Source organism: Rhinatrema bivittatum, chromosome 13, assembly GCF_901001135.1.
Source record: "Rhinatrema bivittatum chromosome 13, aRhiBiv1.1, whole genome shotgun sequence".
NCBI lineage: Eukaryota > Metazoa > Chordata > Amphibia > Gymnophiona > Rhinatrematidae > Rhinatrema > Rhinatrema bivittatum.
Genome location: NC_042627.1, coordinates 71,144,301 through 71,167,001, shown reverse-complemented (window position 1 = coordinate 71,167,001; position 22,701 = coordinate 71,144,301). Strand labels below are relative to the sequence as shown.

The 22,701-nt window shown below is 41.2% G+C and overlaps 1 long non-coding RNA gene across 1 annotated transcript; it reads left to right on the top strand.

Annotated features, from left to right (window-relative positions):
- The first annotated feature begins 896 nt into the window (after positions 1–896).
- On the top strand, positions 897–1,890 carry LOC115074843. Its single transcript, XR_003852351.1, has 3 exons — positions 897–1,117; positions 1,517–1,588; positions 1,799–1,890. It is a non-coding gene; the product is annotated as an uncharacterized LOC115074843 (long non-coding RNA).
- Positions 1,891–22,701: the final 20,811 nt, after the last annotated feature.

Here is a 22,701-nt window from a genome sequence, read left to right as displayed (position 1 = left end):
GGAGTTCGTTAGCTAGAGGTATGGTTCTGCATTCCCATTGGTTCCACCTTGAAGACAGCCAATGGGAATGGGAGCTTTAACTAACTGCCCATCCGGAGGTAGCGCTCACTAATTCTTAGTCCGTGCGCACTACTCGAGGTTTAGTGCGTGGTGATTTGAATTAGTGCGCACTGCTCATCCGGAGGTAGGGCGCACTAACTTGACAGTGCGCACTAATCCAAGCATGCTTGGTGGTGTCCCCAGGGGTCATTTTGCTTCTTCGATGTGCGCAGTAACTTTTTGCTTCTTCGAGACAGTGCGCACACACAGACAGGCAGGCAGCAGTGCAGCATATTAAGAAGAGCATATTAACCAACCACTGTAAGTATGTAAGGTTTTTTTTTTTAGTTTTTCTATATATATAGTTAACTGTGACCACAATTAAAACATTTTTTTTTTTTTACTAAATTTATTTATTTTTTTGCTAAAGTAGCATAAAATATAAAAATAATATTAAATGAAGTACTTTATTTCATTTTAAGTTAAATAAGTTACATTAGAGGAAATAAAAAGATTAACACAAAAAGTACTTCATTTTATTTTATGCTAGTTTAGTGAAAAAAAAAAAAGTTTAACACAGAGACTGACAACCTGGCCACGGTTTTCTCACCAGTTTTGTCAGCTGTCCTTCAGAGACGGGGAGCTACCTGGCCCTTCACCCCCTCCCCCATATACCAGCCAGTGTGTGGGTGGGGGGGGGGGGGGTGGGGGGAGGATCATGATGGGTAAGACAGCTGTCTGCAGCATTCAGGTGCGAGCTTCTGAACAGACAGCTGTCCTAAAGTACATACTTTTTTTTTTCATCTTCTTTTTTATTTTCTCATGGTAGGATGGAACGTGACAGGGAGACGCCCCCACATCCTCCTCCAAGGTGGCAGCTGCAAATAAGAGAGGAAGGTCCAGGAAGCCCCGCTTTACAGGGGCTGATGTGGACCTCCTGGATGAGGGGAGCCTTTACACCCCCCCAAGGTTGCAGGGCTAACCTGCAAAAGGGAGTCTGCAGTCTGGGCCTCTGTCCAGGAGGAGTTTTGCTGGCGAGCCTCTTACCCTCATGAGATCAAAGATCTCAAAAAGAAAGGTGAGAGATAATAATGTTGTGCATATTATTAATTATTATTTATATTTTGTTTGAAAATTGAATAAAGTAGTAGAATAGAGTGAGTTTTATATAAAGTTATAACTATAAGTACAGTAATTTAAAATATATTTTAGAAGAACAGAAGTAGTAGTAGTGTACACCACCCATACACTATACTACAAAAGAAACAGTTATCTGTGGTATTAATATTTATTATTTTCAAACGTAGTATTTGGGATTTTGAATGCCACGTTGAAAGATAACTAAATATAAAATAGTATTTTTTTTATTACTTTTCTGTGTTGCATAAAAAATAACCTAGTAGGTCAAGGCAAAACTTGGGCACATTGTAATTATTAATCAATGTTATTCTCTTTCCTGTATCCCTCTAATTCTCAGGTCATCACCTACGACTTCACGAGGGTGGGCGGCTCGAGGAGGTCCGCAGAACTCTCTCCCGTCCCTTGCCTGGTAGGTTGTTTTCAGAATACTACACAAGTACTTCAAATATTATTCATTCAATAAGTGTGTTGCTGCTGCTGTACTAAATTTTAATTGTAATGGAATTTGTGTTTAATTATGTTTGTTTATTATAACAGTGAATGAATGCTTGTGGCTGATCTCATTCCTGTTTTTAACATTTTAACTGTTGTTCTCGGAATTTTGATCTGTCTTGTACAGAACCACACACCGGCAGGGACGAGGCGGGCTTCCTGGGCCTAGCAGGAGCTGCCACCAGAGGAGGACGGAGGCACCAGAGGCTAGTGGGCCAGGTAATATATTACTGACCCAGATATATCTCTCTGAGGCTGAAAAACAAAATCATTTTTTGAGATCAGTCAGTTATAGTGGCTGGGATCGATGTATGTGTATTTGTATATATTATAATGACACTGACTATGAGAGTAAACTAAGGAATGGAAGGAGAAAGAAGAAGAGATTTGTAGTGTACCATCAAATTCTGTCTAACTTGAGAGAGACTCCTTTATTTCTCCTTCCAATCCTTCAAATTATGTACTATCTCTAATCTATCTAGATTGATATCCCTCCCTCTCCCCTGTTATGGACTCCTCATTTTCCTAAAACCCTCTAGGTTAGTAAACTAAGGGGTAGATTTTATAAACTTGTTCGTGCGTGTCCAATATTTGCTTATTTATTTGCCATACATGTATTGTTCTATGTCTCATGTTGAATTTTTTTTTTTTTTTTTTTAACATTTCTTTACAGGGCAAGAAGAGGAAGCGGCGGCAGCAGCCCGGCCCAGCACCAGCACCAGTACTGCCGTACCTCCTCCAGGATCTCCTCTTAGCTGTGCATGCCCTGCACAGTTTGCCAAGCTGGAGGAGATCCTGCAGGAAGTACGGCAGTTCAGGGTGAAATATGATGCCGACTTCATGATGTTGCAGCAGAATTTCATAAATGTGGAGAGGAAGTTGTCAGCCCTGGAGGAGGCCTCTCAGGAGCAGAGGGGCGAGGGCATCTCGTGAGGAGGAGATGCCAGTGCCCTCTGCTCCAGAGCAGGATCCTCCTGGGTCGCCACCCTCCTCTCCACATGATCCTGCTTGCAACATCATGAAGTCTTGAAGAGAACGCATCATATTTCACCCTGGTCTGGGCTCCTCCACTCATTTTTTTTATTTTATTTATACAATAATATATATATATATTTTTTATTTTTGTGTAATTGATAAAATATATGTGAATAAAATGTTTGTTTGTTCTGAAAAAAATTGTTTATTTTTGTAATTTTAGAAATATTAGTGGACTGAGAATTCTTCTAATGTGACAAACTGTCCAGTGTGTTTGATTATGTTCATAGATGTCTTTCCGTATTTATTTATTTCTATACTATTAAAAAAAAAGTTATTTAACTAATTAATAATTATTCCTAAATTAAATAGTATGGTACTAAATTACAGAGAGCAGACGTACATATTTATAATCCAACAAATTTCATTGTTTTTACTAGTATGGCACTCGGTCATACACTTTCATAAAACATTCAGTCTGGTTGAATTAGCACAAGTTGTATGCTTGTGAGCAGTAGTGCCAACGTCAAGGCTTCAACCATGGCTACTGACCATTCACACATCTTTCAACCTGGCCAATGCAATATGTGTGTATATTTTTATTTTAATCAATGTATTGTTACAGTAGTGGGATATAACAGTAACAGGCATAGCTAGCCATTAGTAGTCAGCAACCTCTCTGCGCACTGTGGGGTAGATTTTATAAATTTACGCGTGCGCGTACTTTTGTTCACGCACCAGGCGCGAACAAAAGTACGCTGGATTTTATAAGATAACGTGCGCAAGGGGGTGCACATTTGTGCACCTTGCGCGCGCCGAGCCCTGCGCGTGCTGCCCGTTCCCTCCGAGGCCGCTCCGAAATCGTATCGTATGCGCGTACCCCCTTTGAAAATCTACCCCTGTAAGTGCATTGGCGTGAAATTCTTTCATACTTCATTCACACAATTATTTTATTTTGTAAATGAGTCTGAGACTCATGCCTCTGAGGTGGGCGCTGGGGGAAAGGAGATAGAGGCCTGGGAGTGTGTGAGAAACCTGTGTGTGTGTTGTGTCTGTGGGAGAGAGAGCCTGGGAGTGAGACATCACTCTTGTCTTAGCAAATGCCTGATCACATTGTTTTGTTGCTTCTACCCCTAGGTCTCTCTTCCAGTCCATGCACATTGGTCATTCGCCCCCATCATGTACAACTCCTTTGGATTGCCATACCTCAAATGCACGAATCTGAAAGTTTGGCAGCTGAGATTCAATGCCAAGAAGTATAACCACTTCTCCAGCTTTTTTAGGTCACTTGTAATTCTCGCTACTCCTTCAGGTTGTCCACTCTGTTGCAGATCTAAGTGTTATCTGCAAAAAGATAAACCTTACCTTCTAATCCCTCCACAATATTGTTCAAAGATATTGAATAGAACTGGTCTCAGATCCAATCCTTGAGGAGCTCTCCAGAGTAGGTTCCATTTACCACTACTCACTGATGTTGGTCAGTGAGCCAATTTGTAATCCTTTCCACTACCTTGGGACCCACTCCCAGGCTTCTCATTTTATTCACCAGCCTCCTAGGCGGGACTATATCAAAAGCCTTGCTGAAATCCAAGTAAACCACATTGACTGTTCTTCCTTGATCCAATTCTCTAGTCACCCAAACAAAAAAATCAATCAGATTTGTATGACAGGAACTTCCTTGGGTTACCTCATGTTATCTCGGATCTGTAACCTATTGGATTGTAGATAGTTTATTATCCTTTCCTTCATCAGTCTCTCCATTAATTTTTCTACCACCTGGCTTATAGTTTCCAACCTCTTCCCTGCTACCACTTTTGTGAAGTGGGATCTCAACCACCCTTCTCTAATCTTGCGGCACTATACCGGTCTGCAAGGGTCTATTGGACAGGTCCTTCAGAAGACTTGCCAGCACTTCTTGAAGCTCTCTTAGAATCCTTGGATGTTCCTCATCAGGTTCCATGGCCTTGTCTACTTTCAATTTTGCTGGTTCCACCCAAAAATTATTTTCTGTAAATGGTGATGTATCTGCTCCATCCATACAATCTTGCCAATCAATAATGGTCCTTCTCCTGTGTCTTCCTTAGTATGAACACTTAACTGAAGTATTTGTTTAATATTTCTGCTGTTGCTTCATCTTTCTCTTTCTCCACACCTTGTCTCCTTTCAATCTTACAATGCCACCTCTGACTTTCCTCTTCTCTGATATATCTGAAAAATGCTTTGACACCATACTTTTATCTCTTTGGTGATCTTTTCTTCCATTTGAGCTTTTGCTATCTTGATTGCTTTTCTTGTTTCTTTCAACGTCATCAGATAATCTTCCCAGTCTTCCTCTTTTTGAATTTCTTTGAACTTTTTGAATGCTGATCTTTTTGCCTTTATTTTTTTGGAAACTTCCTTGTAAAACCATATCGGTATCCTTTTTCTCTTATTGTTATTTACATTTTTTTTCTTACATAAAAGTTTGTTCCCTTTGTTATAACTCCTTTCAGTTTGTCCCATTTTATCCATGGAAGTGCTATTGTCTTTTTTTTTTTTTTAAGGAAGCCCACAGTGCTTCTTCCTTTCCCCACTTCCCCTGCATTTCAGTTGCTTGGATATTGTTTTTGATATAAAGAGCTACTCCTCCCTCATTTCTGTCATCTCTATCCTTTCTGAATAAGATATAGCCCAGTATGGCTGGATCCCATTCATGAGACTCATTGAATCATGTCTCCATAATAGCAATATCCAAGTCTACCTCCACCATTAGGGCCCGCAGCTCTGGAATTTTATTACCCAGGCTACGAGTATTTGTGTTCATAGCTTTTCATACCCAGGTGCAAAAGAAAAAAAAGATATAAGAAACTGCCTTACAATGAGCAATTAAAGCAGTTTGTTGTACCCTGCCATGAATTGTAGAATGGCAAGATATAGATTTTTAAAATTTAAATTAAAGGAGAAAAACATAAGAATGGCATGGCTGATGGAAGTGCCAGTACCAAGCAACTATTCTGTGGAACGTATGGTAAGAAAGACGATGTCCAAGTACTTAGGGATGCGGTCAGAGACCAAGACAATGTAGCAGAAAGATACAGAAATAGTCCCAATTATATGGAGTGCATCTTGATGTGTTGCCTATACATACTGCATCCTATGAACTCCAGAAGGAAGCACAATGCAAGCATTAAGGGGTAGATTTTAAAAGAATGCGCGTGCGCTACCCGGCGCGCACACGACACCCAAATTTATAACATGTGCGCACCGTTACGCGCATGTTATAAAATTGGGGGTCGGCGCACGCAAGGGGGTGCACACTTGTGCATTCTGCGCCCGCCGACACCCGCGGCTTTCCTCAGTTCCTTCCCAGACCGCTCCAATTTTGGAGCGGACTGGGAGAGCACTTCCCAACCCCGTTCACCTTCCCCTAACTTAACCGCGCCCTAGCCCTAACCTAGCCCCCCCCCCCCCCCCCAAACTTTATCTTACCTTTTGCGTCTGCCTCGGGGCAGGCACAGGTTGTGCGCGCCAGCACCCTATCCCCTGGCACAGCGGCAAATGGCCGCTGTGCCGGGGGCCTCTAGACATGCCCCGCCCCTTCCCCGAAGCCCCACGAACTTACATGCATCCCAGGACTTTACGGATGTGGCCGGGCCTTTGAAAATAGGCCCGGTGAGCATAAGGCCACCTTAGCATGTAAATCCCTAGTATGTGTGTGCTTGTGTGTGTGAAAGAGAGAGAGAGACTGGTTGTGGTCCCTAAGAAAGAGGACAATGAGGACAGGTTCAGCAGCTACTGCTGCTTCTGGTGTGGCCTGCAAGGGAAAGAAGTAGGAGAACTGCTGGAGAGGGTAAGTAAAGGTGGCTTTTTAAGTTCATTTTTCTTGATTGACTACCATTTTAATTATTGGATCGTATGTGATGTGTCTTCTGTTTTGAAATATTTTATTGGTGTTTGAAGAATTTTTAATAATTTTTAAGAGTTTTTAATTGTTAGATGATGATCTGTTCAGCAGCTGTTTTGAAACATTTTTTCGTATAGTTTTACAGTTATTTCTGTGTGGGGATCTATAACAGCTTGGCTTTTTCTGTTTTCCTAATGGGAAATATTGGTGTTTAGGGCCTGGTTTAATATTTGTAGGGTTGCCTTTTTATAGGAAGGGTTGTTCCATTTGAGTGCCTGCCATAATGCAGGTGTAACTTTGTGCGGATTAGTTTGTGTGCAATATTGCAGATCCTGGGACTTTGTTAGGTGCTGTATTTCTGTTTCCATTTCTCCAGGTTTGCTCTGCATGCAGAGTGGCTTTTTTTGGGTTTTCATTCCAGTTTGTCTCCATATTTGTAATTTGTGGTCTTTCTGGACTTGGTGAAGGTCGATCTTGTGTGTATGACCGAGGTGAGATATTTAACTAGCATGTAGGCACATAAAATACCTCATTTTATTTGTTGTGTTTTCTCAGTTGGGCATGCATTGGTGGTGAACTGCTGTCTTTTTATAAGCAGGGCTATTGCGCCTGGTAGTAGAGGGAGTTTTTGTTGCTGTCATTGAGATAACACCAGAATATCTTTTATGTTTGGTGAGTTGCACGGGGAATGTTCTAGTTCTGCTTTAAACCCATTACTGAGGGTCGGGGGTGGGGTTAGCCCTGTGACTGTCACGTGTTCAGTGTGTCTCGCATTTATCAGGTGTGTCCCGACAGAAAAAAGGTTGAGAACCACTGCTCAAGAGAACAATAAGAAGCAGAGAAAGGTAGACCAAGGGATCAACCAGTAAGTTAGAATAATTGTAGTTGTCGCACATGGAAACACAAGTAAAGCACTGTTGTGATTAGTTTTGCTGAATGTTTGTTTTTTTTCTGTTTGTCACTCCTTCTTGTTTTAAATATACATTTTTAATAAAACAAGGCTCTGCTTTTGTAAGGTAAAACTAAACCAAACAGCAAGTATGTAACTGAGCCCTGGGATTGCTTGCTGCTTGTCATTTTTATGGGTCTCAGATTTGCTCTCACTTCACGTAGGTGTGCTGTGAAAGGGACTTCATTCAGTTTTTCTGTGTCAAAGCTAGCTGGCTTATTTACTAGAAAACTGCTTATGTCTGAGGTGGGATAATTCTGCACTATTCCAAAATGCATGATTATGTTTTATTATAAATCATATACATGGTGAAGTATATGAAAAATAATATTTTTTCATGTATATGTTGGAACTTGGATCTTCCAAAACAGAGAATGTTCTCCTTATCATATAAAACAACACTAGGTGTCACTCCTGATCCATATTTGAGTTGGTAAATGCTTTATACTGTAGGAAGTTCGTTTCATGTGGGGAGAGGGTTGGTTAGAATTGGCAGTACTTTTTCCTTATGCAATATTTGATACAAGAAATGCAGCTTATATTGTAAGACAGAGAGAGATGGAAAGACACTGAATTTTTTATTAAATGACTTTTCCCATTCTGTACCCAAGAGACTGGTGGGGGAGGGGGAAAGTTATTTTGAATAAGACCAATAAAATAATTAGCAGATGAACTATTATCCAGTGATGCTGCTCAGAAACAAGTGATTCCAGTGAAACCAAGAACTTTCGGTCTAGTCTTGTTATTGTGGTCACAATTAGATCTAGTCAAACTTGCATATAAAGTATGGTCATAATTATGTGATGGCTGGAGTCATGCTGGAGGAGGTAGTAATTTAAGACTAATTGGAGAAAATTCTTTTTCGCTCAACCCACAATTAGGCTCTCCCACTATGCCGGCTTCTATCTGGCTTAAACCTATCATTCAAAATTTACGCAGATGACGTTCAATTTCTAGTCCCATATACTAATTCATGGCCGCATACCTTTTCATTATTACAATTATATTTAACTTCAATAAAAATCTGGATGTCACACAACAGACTAAAATTAAACACCTCAAAAATAGAATTGATCTTCCTTTCATCAGTCCCGGATTCCATATTTCAACCTCCAAAGAATTTCACATTCAATGATCATGTACTAGAAATAAAACCTCATAGTAAAAAACCTAGGTGTCATCATCGATTCCAAATTATCTATGTCACATAACATATCAACCTTAGTAAATAAATCCTTCAAGCTTCATATGATTAAAAAACTAAAACCTCTACTCTTCTCTTCAGACAAGTCTAGATTATTGTAACGCACTATATCTGGGTCTACCAAATGCCACTATCCGTCCATTACAGCTTATTCAGAATTCCACAGCTGAAATCCTAGGTAACTTATCCTGCATGGACCATATAACGCCAACCCTGCAACAGCTTCACTGGCTTCCCATATCCTACCGCATTTCTTATAAAAGCCTTACAATAATACACAACCTACTATATAACACTAACTCCGAATGGCTATGCTCCCTCCTTAGAATATATAAACCAACTAGACAATTACGTTCCATGGACAAATGTATTCTAGACGTCCCATCAATCAAAATTGCTTGATTAGACATGACACGTGAACAAGCTTTCTCAGTCGCAAGTCCACGTCTCTGGAACTCTATCCCAGAAGAAATCAGACTGACACAAGAATTCAAAAAACAATTGAAAATGTATCTGTTTACTACTGCCTTTAATATCAGTTACCTCCTTTTTTCAGCTATAATTGACTTAAATAATAACTGTTATTGAATAATATAACAAAGTTTGTAGAAATTATCAATACGTTATTTTAACTGTGTGAAATAGTATGTATGAATAGTATTGTTTTAACTATGTATGTTTTATTGTAAACTGCCTTGATGGCCAGATCCTTCCCATAATGCGGTATATAACAACTTTTTAAATAAATACATAAAATAAATGTGGTTAGTGCAGTTAGGGGTAGATTTTATAAAAGTACGCCTGCTTGTACTTTTGTTCGCGCACCAGGCGCAAACAAAAGTACGCCGGATTTTAATAGATATGTGCGTGGCCGCACATATCCTTTAAAATCCGGGATCGGCGTGCGCAAGGCTGCCCAAAATCGGCAGCCTGCGCACACCGAGCCGCACAGCCTGCCTCCATTCCCTCCCACCCCCCGCACGTTCCCCTCCCTTGCCCTAACTAATTCTCCCCTACCTTTATCCCGAAAGTTGCGCCTGCCCAAGGCAGGTGTAACTTGCGCACGCTGGGCCGGCTGCCGGTGCGCCATGGTCCGGTCCAGGGGCTGGTCCGGAGGCTGCGGCAACGCCCCCGATGACGCGCCGTCGTGACATGCCCCCAGGAAAGCCCCGGGGCTTGCGCGCGCTGCTGAGCCTCTGCAAGATAGGCTCTGCGTGCAGGGGGGGGGTTTGGGGTAGGTTTTCGGGGGTTATGCGTGTAACCCTTTGAAAATCTACCCCTTAGTGTGTAGCTGGGTTCAAAAAAAGTTTGGATAAGTTCTTAGAGGAGAAGTCCATTAATTGCTATTAATCAAGTTAGGGAATAGCCACTGCTTTTAATCGCATCAGTAGCATGGGATCTTCTTGGTGTTTGGGTACTTGCCAGGTTCTTGTGGCCTGGTTTGGCCACTGTTGGAAACAGGATGCTGGGCTTGTTGGACCCTTGGTCTGACCCAGCATGGCAATTTCTTATGTTCTTATTATGTTCTTATGTAATTACTTATTGTTACCCTTTATGACTGGTCAGTTTTCTTATTTTCTCAATTTAAACCATCTTCAATCCCATCCATCACCAAGAAGATAGAAATGGCCCAGTGAATAAGTGCCATGAACCTGGACACAGCTACAAACCGACGCAATACCATGTGCTGGCTGCAGCACATGGCTCAACCTGCTATTGGATGCATGTTTTAGATGCGCAACCATAATCCCCAATACAAAACAAGGGTTAGCATGTCCAAAACGCGCGTCCAATTGCACACATAGGTAATAGTGCTCATCACATGCAAATGCATGTTGATGAGGCTATTTTCTATTCCTCCAGATGCAAAAAAAAAAAAATGTGCGCCTGACGTACACGTTTTTACTCGCCAAAATTAACGTCTGCCCTGAGCAGGCGTTAATTTTGGAGGAGCCCAAAAAGTGTACAGAAAAGCAGAAAATATCGTGGCAATATTAAGTTGGAGGGACTAAAAAATTAGAATGTTCCCGAAAAAACAAAATAAAAAATAAAGGGATGCTCTAAAATTGAGCATCCATTTTCCTAACCGGTTGATGGCCACCTCTCCCGGGTGCCCGCTGCCGAGGAGGCGCTACAGGCTCATGATTTCCCCTAGCGCCTCCTTTTTATCACGGCAGCCCTTTTGCATTGGGCAACCCGGAGAGGTGGATTGGCGCACATTAAGTGAGCGGGCGCTCAGGCATGAACACCTGTTTAACGCATGTCGATATTGCATCAGCCTGCTAGTGTTTAAAGTGCCCACTGTAGTCTCTTTACCTCCTAAGCTGTAGGCCCAGGTATTACAAAGACAATCCTCCACCAAAAGCAGAGAACAATTATTTTTTTTATGAATCACCGATGCACAATTAGGGCCTGATTTTCAAAAGCATTTACATGCTTAAAAGTGGATTTGACCTGTGTAAGTGCACTTTACATGCTTAAATGGGCTTTTGAAAATTGCTATGATAGTATTTTACATTTACACACAACTCCTTTGAAAATTACCTCCTTAATTTTGACAACTTAAGGAAATAGAAGACAGTTTTCAAATCAATTTACATACTAAATAACGATTTACATAGGTAAATTGGCTGCCTAAAAATTGCCCTCAGTACAGCTAAAGGTATATGCCCTGTTCGATAGCACACACACCCTTAAATGCACGTGGGAAGGTATTTGAAATGCATTGCATTTATTTTTTAATTAATCCTTCTCTGCAAGGTTTCTTTACGTTCCATATTTAACATATGTCATCTCATTGGCTCAATAATAAAATGTAATGCCTAAAGAGCCATAGAATCGAGCACAATTAACAAGGCCTTCATCCAACCCCCCCAGTACGTGGAATCCTTTGAATAATCATCTGAGGTGTGGGTGACTATGTATCTAATATATACACACATTTAATATCTTTCTAAATCTTTTTTGAGTTAATTCTGTCAAGCAGTTATACAGCTTTTGATAATTGTATAACTATCTGCCATTTTTAATTACTTAACAAGGTGGAATATCACCTTGCATGGTCTTTGATAGCTCTGTGAATCCCATGAAAGTTTACACATACTGAGCGAGCCATTTAAAAATAATATGTATTTCATAAGATAGATTAGTGGTCTAATAACTGTGCAGTGTGGCTTGCAGTTTTAATTGGCTGAGATCTGCTCCACAGTACATGAATAACTCCAGGAAACATCCACTGTTATTATCAAATCACATTCATTTAGTTAATCTCTCCCATTTAAATGTTCTTCAGTGACAAGCAGATAAGTGGCTGGACATTTTTGCTGGCATTAAAAACACTTTCTCACTTACGACTAATAGTATAAGCGAAAGAAGGGCTTTGTCTTCAGTCTTAATTCAAGAGCGCTGTAGGCATGTACAGATTATGAAAACTCCTTCTCGAGATTAAAAACAGCTTTTCTGCCACAAGTCTCGACATCTTTTACAGTATCCCAACTGGAAAAAAACATAGCTACTGAGGGGAATCAGAGAAAGGGACTGTGTCGTATGCAGCTTAATGCAAACTTCATGAAGCGGCGCCGCACTGGATTATATTTATTCAGTTTTTCTGGGAGAAACCTGTGGTTATGGGAGGTTTATTACCATTTCCTCTTTGATAGTAATGGATAAAGACCCAGCTGGCCAATGGTGTCTCTAGATAGAAATATTGGGGTGAGGGGGCAAGCTAAGTATGCAGAGCAGCAAACCAAAATGACATTTACACACGTTACGCCTACCCCCTCCCAGCATGCTCTTCTGTTTTTAAAATTGGCCTTAAAAGAAACAATATATAAAAAGTCCCACGGACCTTCTTTGCAACTAAATAATCCAGTCAGTAAGTTTCAGCTACCTAGTAAAACTACCATTAAAATGATCTGATAGCCTCATTCAGCCAGTTCTTCTATACGGATATGGAGTGAAGTCTGGAGTCAGTACAGCATGGGACAGAATCCAAGCTAAACCCTCTACCTCCATCCACAGGAATTCCCCAACAAGGGACCTAAGACGTTCCCCCTTACCACTCACCATACAAAAAGAAATATATACATGCAGCCTGGGGGCTGTGCCCCTGTTTGCTTCCCTGCCTGACTCAAACCACTGGGCTCTCTGCTCTGGACTGTGTGTTTGTGCCTGAGTGGGACAAGTGACTTTAAGAAAAGGAAGGGTGGGGAGAGAGCCATAGAATTCTCAGCCCCTGCTCTTCTCCCTGACTGGGAAACCCAGCAAGAAAGAACGTTTCCTGCGTGCATTATAGACGGTGTCTTCTACTTGCTCTACTGTGGTGGAGGAATGGGGCAGGTGTGTGTGCGTGTTTGTGGTTCAGTGAGGAAGGATTGGGTCAGCAGGGGGTATTGTAAGGGTAAGAAGGGGTTTCTGGGTGGGTAGTGGTATAGGTAGTAAGTATTGGTAGGGTGGTGGGAGGGAGTGTAGACACATTTTTTTCCCCTTGCACTTCCATATTCTTCCCATACCACACCCTCCCCATCCTTGTGGGGGTGGTGCATGTAATGTGGAGGATGTGTGCATAGTGTCTGGAGGTGAGTGGTGAGTGTGTGTGATGGTGGGGTGAGCTTTGTCCCCGGGGTGTGGTGGGAGAGTATGAGTGAGGGTGTATATGTGTGTATTGGGGGTGCAACTTTCTCTCTTGAAGTCTCCATATTCTCCCCATCCCTGTGTGTATGTGGGTGTGTGGTGGTGGTACATTTGTTATGGGGTTGATGTCAGTGGTCGTGGGGGTGAGTTGGGGTGTGTTTGAACTGGGTGTGTTATGTGTGCACTCTCCAGCCCTCTTAGAGTGCCTTTAGCTTTTGCGGCCTGGTCCTGGACCATGCTTCCAACTGCTACAGTTATGATTGGATGTTCCCTAAACATTCAACAGCACCGCTGGTCAGCAGCAGATCCGCTCCTCGTCCAAGAGTGAGGCACTGTCTAGCTCAACACAGGAAGTCAAGGTGGGAATCCTCCTTATCTTGATCCTGCAAGAATGGGAAGGCTTCCTACTGCCGTTCCATTCCCAGATCTGCTTCCAGTCAGGATTTGATCGTGGCTTTGCTGCTGGTCGAGGCGCTGTGAAGAGTGCCCAGGTGATGTGAGGGACACCCTTTGGGCTATCTACTTCAGAGTAGGGCTCCACTCAACAGGCCCTCCTTGATACTGAGGTGAGAGAGAGCCTCATTTCCCTAAGAAAAAAATGGATTATGAGCCTTATTCAATAAAGATTTTAGCCATTGGTACATAATATGAAAAGTTATTTTTGGGTAAGATCCTTTTTTGCCATACAAGCCCCAGGGTAAGCTGGGTATGGCTCAGCCTGCCTTAGGGAAATTGGAATTATCTGGTAAACCTTATTTAGTTTTTAAAATCAATAGTTCATGTTCATTTCATTTTATGCCTTGTATCAAAAATCCTCAGTAAATTCAGGCCCAGTGGGTTTACATTTGAACATGGTAACTAGTTAAATTTGCACAATGGCCTCAGTCTTGTTTGGAATCCAAAATTTGCATAAGAATGAAAAGTCAAAAAATGGAATCGGGCAGGAGTGAATTTAAAGTGAGATGCAGCATGGCAAATTCAAACTATTTTAGCCTTTTTCACGGTATTGCTGCTTTTAATCTGTTATCTGTGGGATTACAGGGTTGCATTGGTTTCTAACAAATCTTCTTGCTTGTTCATGTCACTTCAAATTAAGTATGACAGGTATTTGGCATACAAAGTAAACACTATGTGAGTCATTAAATTGTTAGCCCTTAATTGTTGTCAGTCAGTGAATGGATAATGTGTATAGAAATCAAGGGCTTAAAGAGGTACACACATCTTTAATTAAATCATGGGCACCCAAACTACTTTAAAGTTTGCATCAAATTGCAAGTATCTTATTTATTTATTTTTACTTATATACCATCATTCTGTAGACAATCACGGAGGTTCACAACAAAAAGTACATCAATAAAAAACAGTAATTAAAATACCTATACATTTTGTAATTATTGCTATCAAAATTGCAAATAAAATTTTATAAGAACATAAATTCCATACTGGGTCAGACCAAGGGTCCATCAAGCCCAGCATCCTGTTTCCAACAGTGACCAATCCAAGTTACAAGTACCTGGCAAGTACCCAAACATTAGATAGATCACAAGCTAGTATTGCTTATTAATTAACATAATAGTTTATGGTGAAATGGCCCACTTCATTGTTACAATATGGTGCATCCATAGACCTTACACAGTATTGCACACTATAGCTGTAGGCAATTCCTCTTGCTTGTCACAATCTTCCCTCAACTATACCACGAAAGCTCAAATGGTAATTTCCTATTGGCCCAATTCTTCTGTAACTCTGAACTTTACTGGTTGGGAAGGTGGGCCTTTCCTCTCCCTGAGAAATGGACTAACTCCCCCGAGCTGGTTTGCCCCGAATGGATTATACTGGATATGTGGCGTCTATGCACATTCTTCCTTACCAAAGGGATGGTTTGGAACCCTTACCATGGGTACCATTCGTCCCTCATTTTTCTTAATTCCTCTAAAGATGGGTCAACAGTTAGGAATGCCCCTGTATACCACCTATTCTAGCCTCAGAAAGAAATGTGACCTTAAGATAGGTAACTGGAAGGATGATGAATGGCCACCAGACCTGCCTCCTGGGCTCAAGATGGCTCTTGGGGTAACAGAACTCCAATATATATGTTAAATCGTATTATAAGATTACAAGTATTGTTGAGATAATTACTAAATGAAACTGTAAAAGCACTGAGAATTCTAGCTACACAGCAAAAGGGTTTCCGGAACGCCATTTACCAGAACCGTCTAGCGTTAGATTACATACTAGCTTCTGAAGGAGGACTATGTGGAAAATTTAATCTCAGTAACTGTTATCTTCAAATAGATGACAAGGGTGAAGTAATTTGAAGAGATCACCCGAAACCTGATGTCAATTGCTCATGTACCGGTGCAAACCTGGAAACGACTGGATGTCAGTGATCCATTGAGCCCTAAATGTTTAGAAATGGTCTTTTGTAACGCTTTCCAGAGAGCTGAGCATCAACTATTCTTTTTGTAGGTCCTCTGAAATTTCTTTTGATCGTGGTATGATGAGTTCCCATAAACTTTATTGGCAAAGACTAAAATCAGATCCTTCTGGACCTTTCAAAAGGACAGGATGCCCAAACTCAGTTGTGCAGATTTATTTCTGCTGGGTAGTTTTACTTGTTGCCCGATTATTTAAGCACCTAATTTTAATTAACCAATTAATTCTGCTAAGAAAACCAGGGGGTCACTTACTATTTCACACACACTGAATTGCCCTATCGTTCTTACTTGTTTAATTGAAACCAGTCTTTTCTTATGCAATACAAAGGTATAAATTAAACAGGATATCATGGTAAGAACTTGTAGTTCTCGTGATTTTCCCTGGGGGGGCTGTGTGTCACACATTTTCTCAGCACTGTATTTTCCCTGCCTTCAGTGACCTCCTGTGGCTTAGAGAAGAGGATGCACCTCTTATAGGGACTTGATCAGTGTCACACTCGAGCTGGATATGGATGATGCTGGTTCTAAGGTGGCATCTGGTGCTCCTTTTCCCCGGAGGGCATCAGGTGCTACCTCTACAAATAAGAGAATTAAAACATCTGAGATCCTGGACTGGAAAGCACAGAATACCATTTTCAGTTCACTTCCTAATGTTGAGAAGCGGCCGCTGCCCATCCTTCAGACCCATGATCTACCCATAAATTAATTTCATAACTTAAATCAACAAGAGCCAAACTAGGTGCATTCAATACTGACTGTACTAGATCCTGTATAATTCCTGAGTCTTCTGAAGTTAATGTCAATTTATCTTCACTGGCACGGCTGCCTTTAAGATACCGTGTAAGTAATTTGCTTTTTGTACTAAATGCTGGTATCCACAGTCTAATCAAGGCTGGTTTTGCCAGTTTAAGTATCTTGTGTTCATGAATGTAAGTTCCCAGACATATTGAATCACTTCAAGTCTATCCCTAGTTCTAATATTTGTATCCTTTCAAATATTGTTTTAGCCCTCTAACTGCCTGATTCATCAAGGTCTTTTACCATATTCACAGACTGGGAAAAAGATGTACTGAATCAGAGCCTAAATGTCAAAGAAATTATTTCTGTGCTAACCCTACATTTCAAGAGAGATGCTGCTTATTAGAAAAAAAACCCCGTATAACATTTTTGTATATTAATATTTTTTCTAGTTGAACTATTTGTTGATTCTATCATAGCTTTAGAAAGATCTAGATGGTTAAAAAGTTACAATTACATAAAGCAGATGCGCAGAGTTAATTGAATTTGTTTTTTGACATCTAGTAAACCTTGCATGCATATATACTCATCAGTTAGGATATTTTTATCCAGTAGGTGGCAGTAGATACAAAATCATTGAGAAGCTGCTGTCTGACATTTATCTTACCATTGTTATATTTGCAGACAAGGAAACTGACTTTCTAACATGGCTTAAGTAGTCAACACTAAGCTACTTTAAAAAGGTTTGCACTGGGGTTAAATTTCAAAAGGATTTATGTGCTTGGAGCTGGGTTTTGCATATGGACATGCACTTTACGTGCGTAAGTGTGCTTTTGAAAATTGCTGTTATATATGCTGTTGAGTTGTCAATAGGTTTTACGCGCATAAATGCATATTAAGCGCATAAATGGGCTTTTGAAAATTGCTACGATATATGCTTTCATATGCATAAATCCTTTCGAAAATTACCCCCTTTGTGTTTAGTTCAACCAAAATATCAGTTATGGATTTTTGAATACATGTACGTGTTGATCCAGTATCTTGAGTTATTTGTTGTCATAAATTGTTCATTCTTCGATTTTAATATCTACAGTTCCTTGCAGAAGAGTTGTGTATGGTTAGAACTGTATAATCAGTGTGGCTAGATTCATATAAATTATGTCCTTACCGGTTCTGCTCTGGGTATAATCCGTATCCTTAAAATTAGGCCCATTTTTAAGGTTTGTGGTTTATGATGCAAGGACTGATGCTGTTAAACATGTGTAGGAAGTCACATTTTACCTTAGGTAAGCATCACCGCATTTAATATGCCTGTGCTTTTGTGAATACCAGTGATTCTTCTCGGAGTAGAAGGACAATATTCTGAGTTTCTGGCAGCTGCCATCTTGTTTCATGGCCAAATCCACCAACCCCAAACTGCATCTGGTCCTCTGGCTGAAGGTTATCCGGCTGAAGGTAATTGGTTAAGTTAATCCAGGATATTCATCTTCTCTCTTTGTGATGCTAGGCCATCTCCCTGTCAGGAATTTATAAGAAAGCTGCCCTTGTCTTATGATTATAGGCATCATCCGTAACGTGATAGGGGAAGCACATATCAGCTGATAAGCCTGAGAGCAAATGGGCTGAGGAGAACATGAAGGAGAAATGTACTAGATTTTCAAATATGTTTTATCTATTAGGATGTAAATGAGAATGTCCAATGCCAATCCAAAGCAATGCTGGATGCACTGGGAGCCGGAGGCATGTTCGATGATAAGGGGGTATTGACATTTGATATGGGGGGGGGAGGGGGAAGACTGGGAAAATACTCTTTTTGGGCCCATAGGTCTGCAGTGATACTTGCATTTTGGGGGGGGCTCGGGGGAGGGTGAATCGGCCACACGGGCAGGCTTTGCTTTCACTGGGGTGGGGCTGGGGGATTAGGCCGGGATGCCCCATCAGCTTTTTCTTACCCCTAGTGCTGCTTAACTGGCTTTATCTTTTCAATGGAGCCGGTGGTTAAAATTATCTGCAAACAAATTCCCGGATAACTTTGAAACTTAACGGGCAATGTTTAAAAATAGCCAGTTAGGTTTCAGAGTTATCCTGGTACTATTCATCTGTGTTCGGCGGGCTGTTTATCCTGATGAATATCCTGGATAACTTATCCGATTACCTTCAGCCGGATAATTTATCCGTTTTTTGTTTTTTTTTTTTAAATATTGGCGTCATGGTTTCTATAAGTCACGTCTCAGAGCAGGAGCCTGGCACCTTCCTGCCTCTCCTCGCGCCCTCTCTGCAGATGTCCTGGCTTGATTCCTTTCACGGGTGGGAGACCCAGCAGACCGACTGCAACCCAGGAGGGCGGCCTTTTCTAGACCCTGGCGGCACCCAGCCTTTCTCCCCAAGTTCAGCCCATTCCAGCCCCAGGGTGTCTCTCCTGTAAACCGAGGATAATCACTCCCCAGCCTCAGAACGCAACTTAGAAAAATAAAGCTCCAAACTACCCCGGCAAGTTCTGGCCTCTTGTCACGTAAGGTTTATTCCATTCCTTCCTAGGTTGTCTCTGCTGTGAACCGGAGGAATCTCAACGTTCCAAAGTGTTCCAGCCTTTAACATTACATGTTTACCCCCCATTCCTCCCCCTAAGGCGTGTGCCAATTCAGGGTCCTGGAGGCTTGATCTCTATTCCAGAGGCAGCCGGAAATGAACTTTTCCCTTCTTGGGGTCAGAATCGATGTAGTAATACCGTTTCAAATTTTGTCAAGCTGCTGCGTCAAGTAGCTTCTTTAAAACAGAGTTTCTGTTTCATGCAGTCCAGCTACTGCCACGCCCTCGTGACCCTGGTTCTGCGGAACCAAGTCCCACTGCCACCACCCAGCTGAGGTTTTAACTTCCCTTTTCTCTCAGCCGCAGCTACAACCAACCACGGCAGAGTCCTTCCAGAAACATCACTACTACTACTATCTTACATTTCTATAGCGCTACACGACATATGCAGCACAGTAGCCTGACAACTCCCCGTTCGTACCTTGCCCTCTGTGTTTCCCTTCAGAGTTTGCAATACATCCATCTTCATCTCCTTTGCATTTTCTAAGACTCCTTTCTCATCCTTCCCTTCCCCTTCTTCTAGCAAGGAGTCTTCCTTTTCTGAGTGTTCTTGTGCGTCCTCTTCATTCCAGTCAAAAACCTGAGCTGTGTGAGGCCTGGAAGGTCTCTTCCCCACTGCTCTCAGAACCCCCCCCGGGGTCCTGTGACTTCTGGAATTGTAGTCTCCTCTCTTTTTCCTATCTCCCTTCTGCTCTGGAGATTTTTTCCCATGTTTACTCTCTAGCTGGCTTCTCTCCAATGGCTCAGCCTGCTGATCTCTTCCAGGGTATATAGTAACCATCTCAATATATATGTGATTATGTTTTGTTATGTTTGTTTTAACATTTTTTATTTACTTGATTATTCATTTTGAATGTTTTATTATTCCTGGTTGTTTCATTGCATTTTCTTTTCATTTAAAAATCAATGCACAGCCCTAGAAACTAACTGGCAGCAAACTTAAAATACATTTTAAGAAATTTTTTTTTCAGTCAATGCCCGTTTAAGCTGCAGATGTCGCAAGATGTCATCAAGGTTAATGGGTTTAGATAAGGTTTGCATAAGTTTCTAGAGGACAGGTTCACTAACAATTATTGACCAGGGAGATGTGGGGATTGCCACCTCTTGGGTCTGGGAGTGATCTAGGATTTGCCGGGTACTTCCAAGTGATCTGAATTGGCCACTGTCGAAGACAGGATACTGGACTCGACGAGCCATTGGTCTGACTCAACATGGCTGAAACAATAATAAAGAAATCTCTTCCCTGCTTTTTGGCTTTAAGTGTAAAGTTTAAGCCATGAGCTGAGAACTGCCTTTTCTTGATGTTTTGGCTGAGGTCGAAAACCTGTATAATATTAGGGGGCTAACACCATGCCACAGAACCCCCACAGGGACCTGATTACATTATGACCATTGCCAAAGCATTAAACCTCCAGTTAAAAATATAATGAAGTCACAGAAGATTTTTGACTCTCTTTTGGTGACGTTAACTGTTGATAGGTGCTCATTTAATGCGGCTAGACAAAGTGTCTCTTTTTCTGCAGCAATACAATGTACCTATTTTTAATAGCTTACTTTAGTGCTTTTAAAATCAAGTCTTTATACCGATCAGGCTCAAGTTTAATCAAAGCTGAGCTGGATCTTTAACTTTAATAAAACAAGGCTTCATCTTGACTAAGGAAAAATTGGCCGATTATGTTCTTTCAAGATCTACACAGAACTAATAATTTTCTGATTACTTTTCAAGAATACTTAAGGACAATCCACTAAGTTTAAAATATATCAGGGACACAAATATTAGTTTGTCAATAAAATATGGAGAAGCATTTTTACAGTGCCTAGCTGCATGTCAACGATTTGGAAATAGCAGATTTATCACATATAAAGAACTTAATAGCTAGACCTGGATGCTAGTTGAAACTTGTGTAGAGACACCCTGGTCCCTACCAGATGGCTTTAGGTCCCTATCTTGGTTAACAGCTAGGAGGAACATACCATTCAATAAGGCACCTCCCCCCCTTGAGGTTTACCTAGATGGTAGATTTCTTTATTGGAAAGGGAGGATCAGGGGCAGATTGTGGGAAAATAGTGGCCCGGGGGATTTTTCTCTATACTGGCCCATGGGTACCCAATTACACATACAATATAATTTACATATTTTATTTATTTATTTATTTATTTTTAATTTTTATATACCGGAATTCCTGTATGCAATACAAATCAGTCCGGTTTACACGTAACGAAAAGGTTGCCCTGGTCTGGGAGGTTAGACTGGGGTTTTTTACATAGAACATAGAACAATAACAATAATAACATATATATGCACACACCCCTTAAAACATTAAAAAAAAAAGCTACAGTTTATTGACTTCTCCAGAAATTTGTCTAAACTTTTTTTAAACCCAGCTACACTAACTGCCTTAACCACATACTCTGGTAATTAATTCCAGAGCTTAATTGTGCACTGAGTGAAAGAATTTTCTCCTATTTGTTTTAAATTCTAACATTTAGGAAAAGACTAAAAACTTGGCTTTTCAAAAAAGCATTCCCAGGCCTTGATTAAATCCTCATTTTTGATTGAATTATTCATTTTAAATATTAAATATTTAAAAATGATTAAATATTCATTTTTGCTAAACAATTATAATAATTGATGCAATTTACTGAAATGTAAATATTTCTTTTTCAATTTCTCCCCCTTTCCAGATCCTAGTTAATTTTCCCTGTTTTATTGTAACTTTCTCACATCCATAATATTGTTTTCTGTATTTGAAGTTTGAATTGGGAATATTGTTTACCATGTTACTCTCTACCTTACACACATTGTTAATTGTAAACCGGGTTGATGTGATTCTAGTCATGAAACTCGGTATAACAAAATAATAAATAAATAAATAAATAAATTTGCTGCTCACTAACTTCATGGAGTGCCCTATAGTCTTTGTATTTTTTTAAAAAGTAAATAACCATTTCCTAGCGTGTAGCAGATGGACTCAGGACCAATGGGTATAGTGTACTCCTGATAGCAGCCCCAGTACATAAACCCCTGCAGGAAGTGCAGCTCTTCAGTATTTTCTGTCTGCATAGCAGTTAGGGACTCTATGCCCGCTTGCACACCGTTAGAGTAATTTCAACAAAGAAAACCAAAAGAATAAGAAGAAATCTTACCTCTACAGACGAGCCCCGCTCTCCTGCGGTGACACCCATTGGGTCCCTCCCCCCAGTTGAGAATTCCCGAGGTGATTTCCGTGATCCCTCGGAGGTAAGCCTCGGTCCGGCGGCCGACCCTCAGCCAGTACCTAGCCCTGACATCGGGTGAGGCTGAGAGGCAGCGGGTGCAACCTCGAGCGTGGCGGTGAAGGTATTTTCCCCTCTCCCCCCGCAGCCGGAGACTGCCCGGAACGAAACCGGGAAGCGCCGGGACAAGGTAAGGTAGAAATCTATTTAAAAGTCTCCGGTCCCCGAAGCTCGAGGAGTCGCACAGGTCGCCAGCCGGGACCAGTGCCACCGAGTTGATCTGCCCTTACAGGGCTAGACCCTGGTTAGATCCGAGGGTCCTTCCACGTGGAGACCCTCAGAGGTGGTCGCCATATTGTCCGCATGGTCGCCATCACCATTTTGATCTGTTTGCCGCCCCGATCCG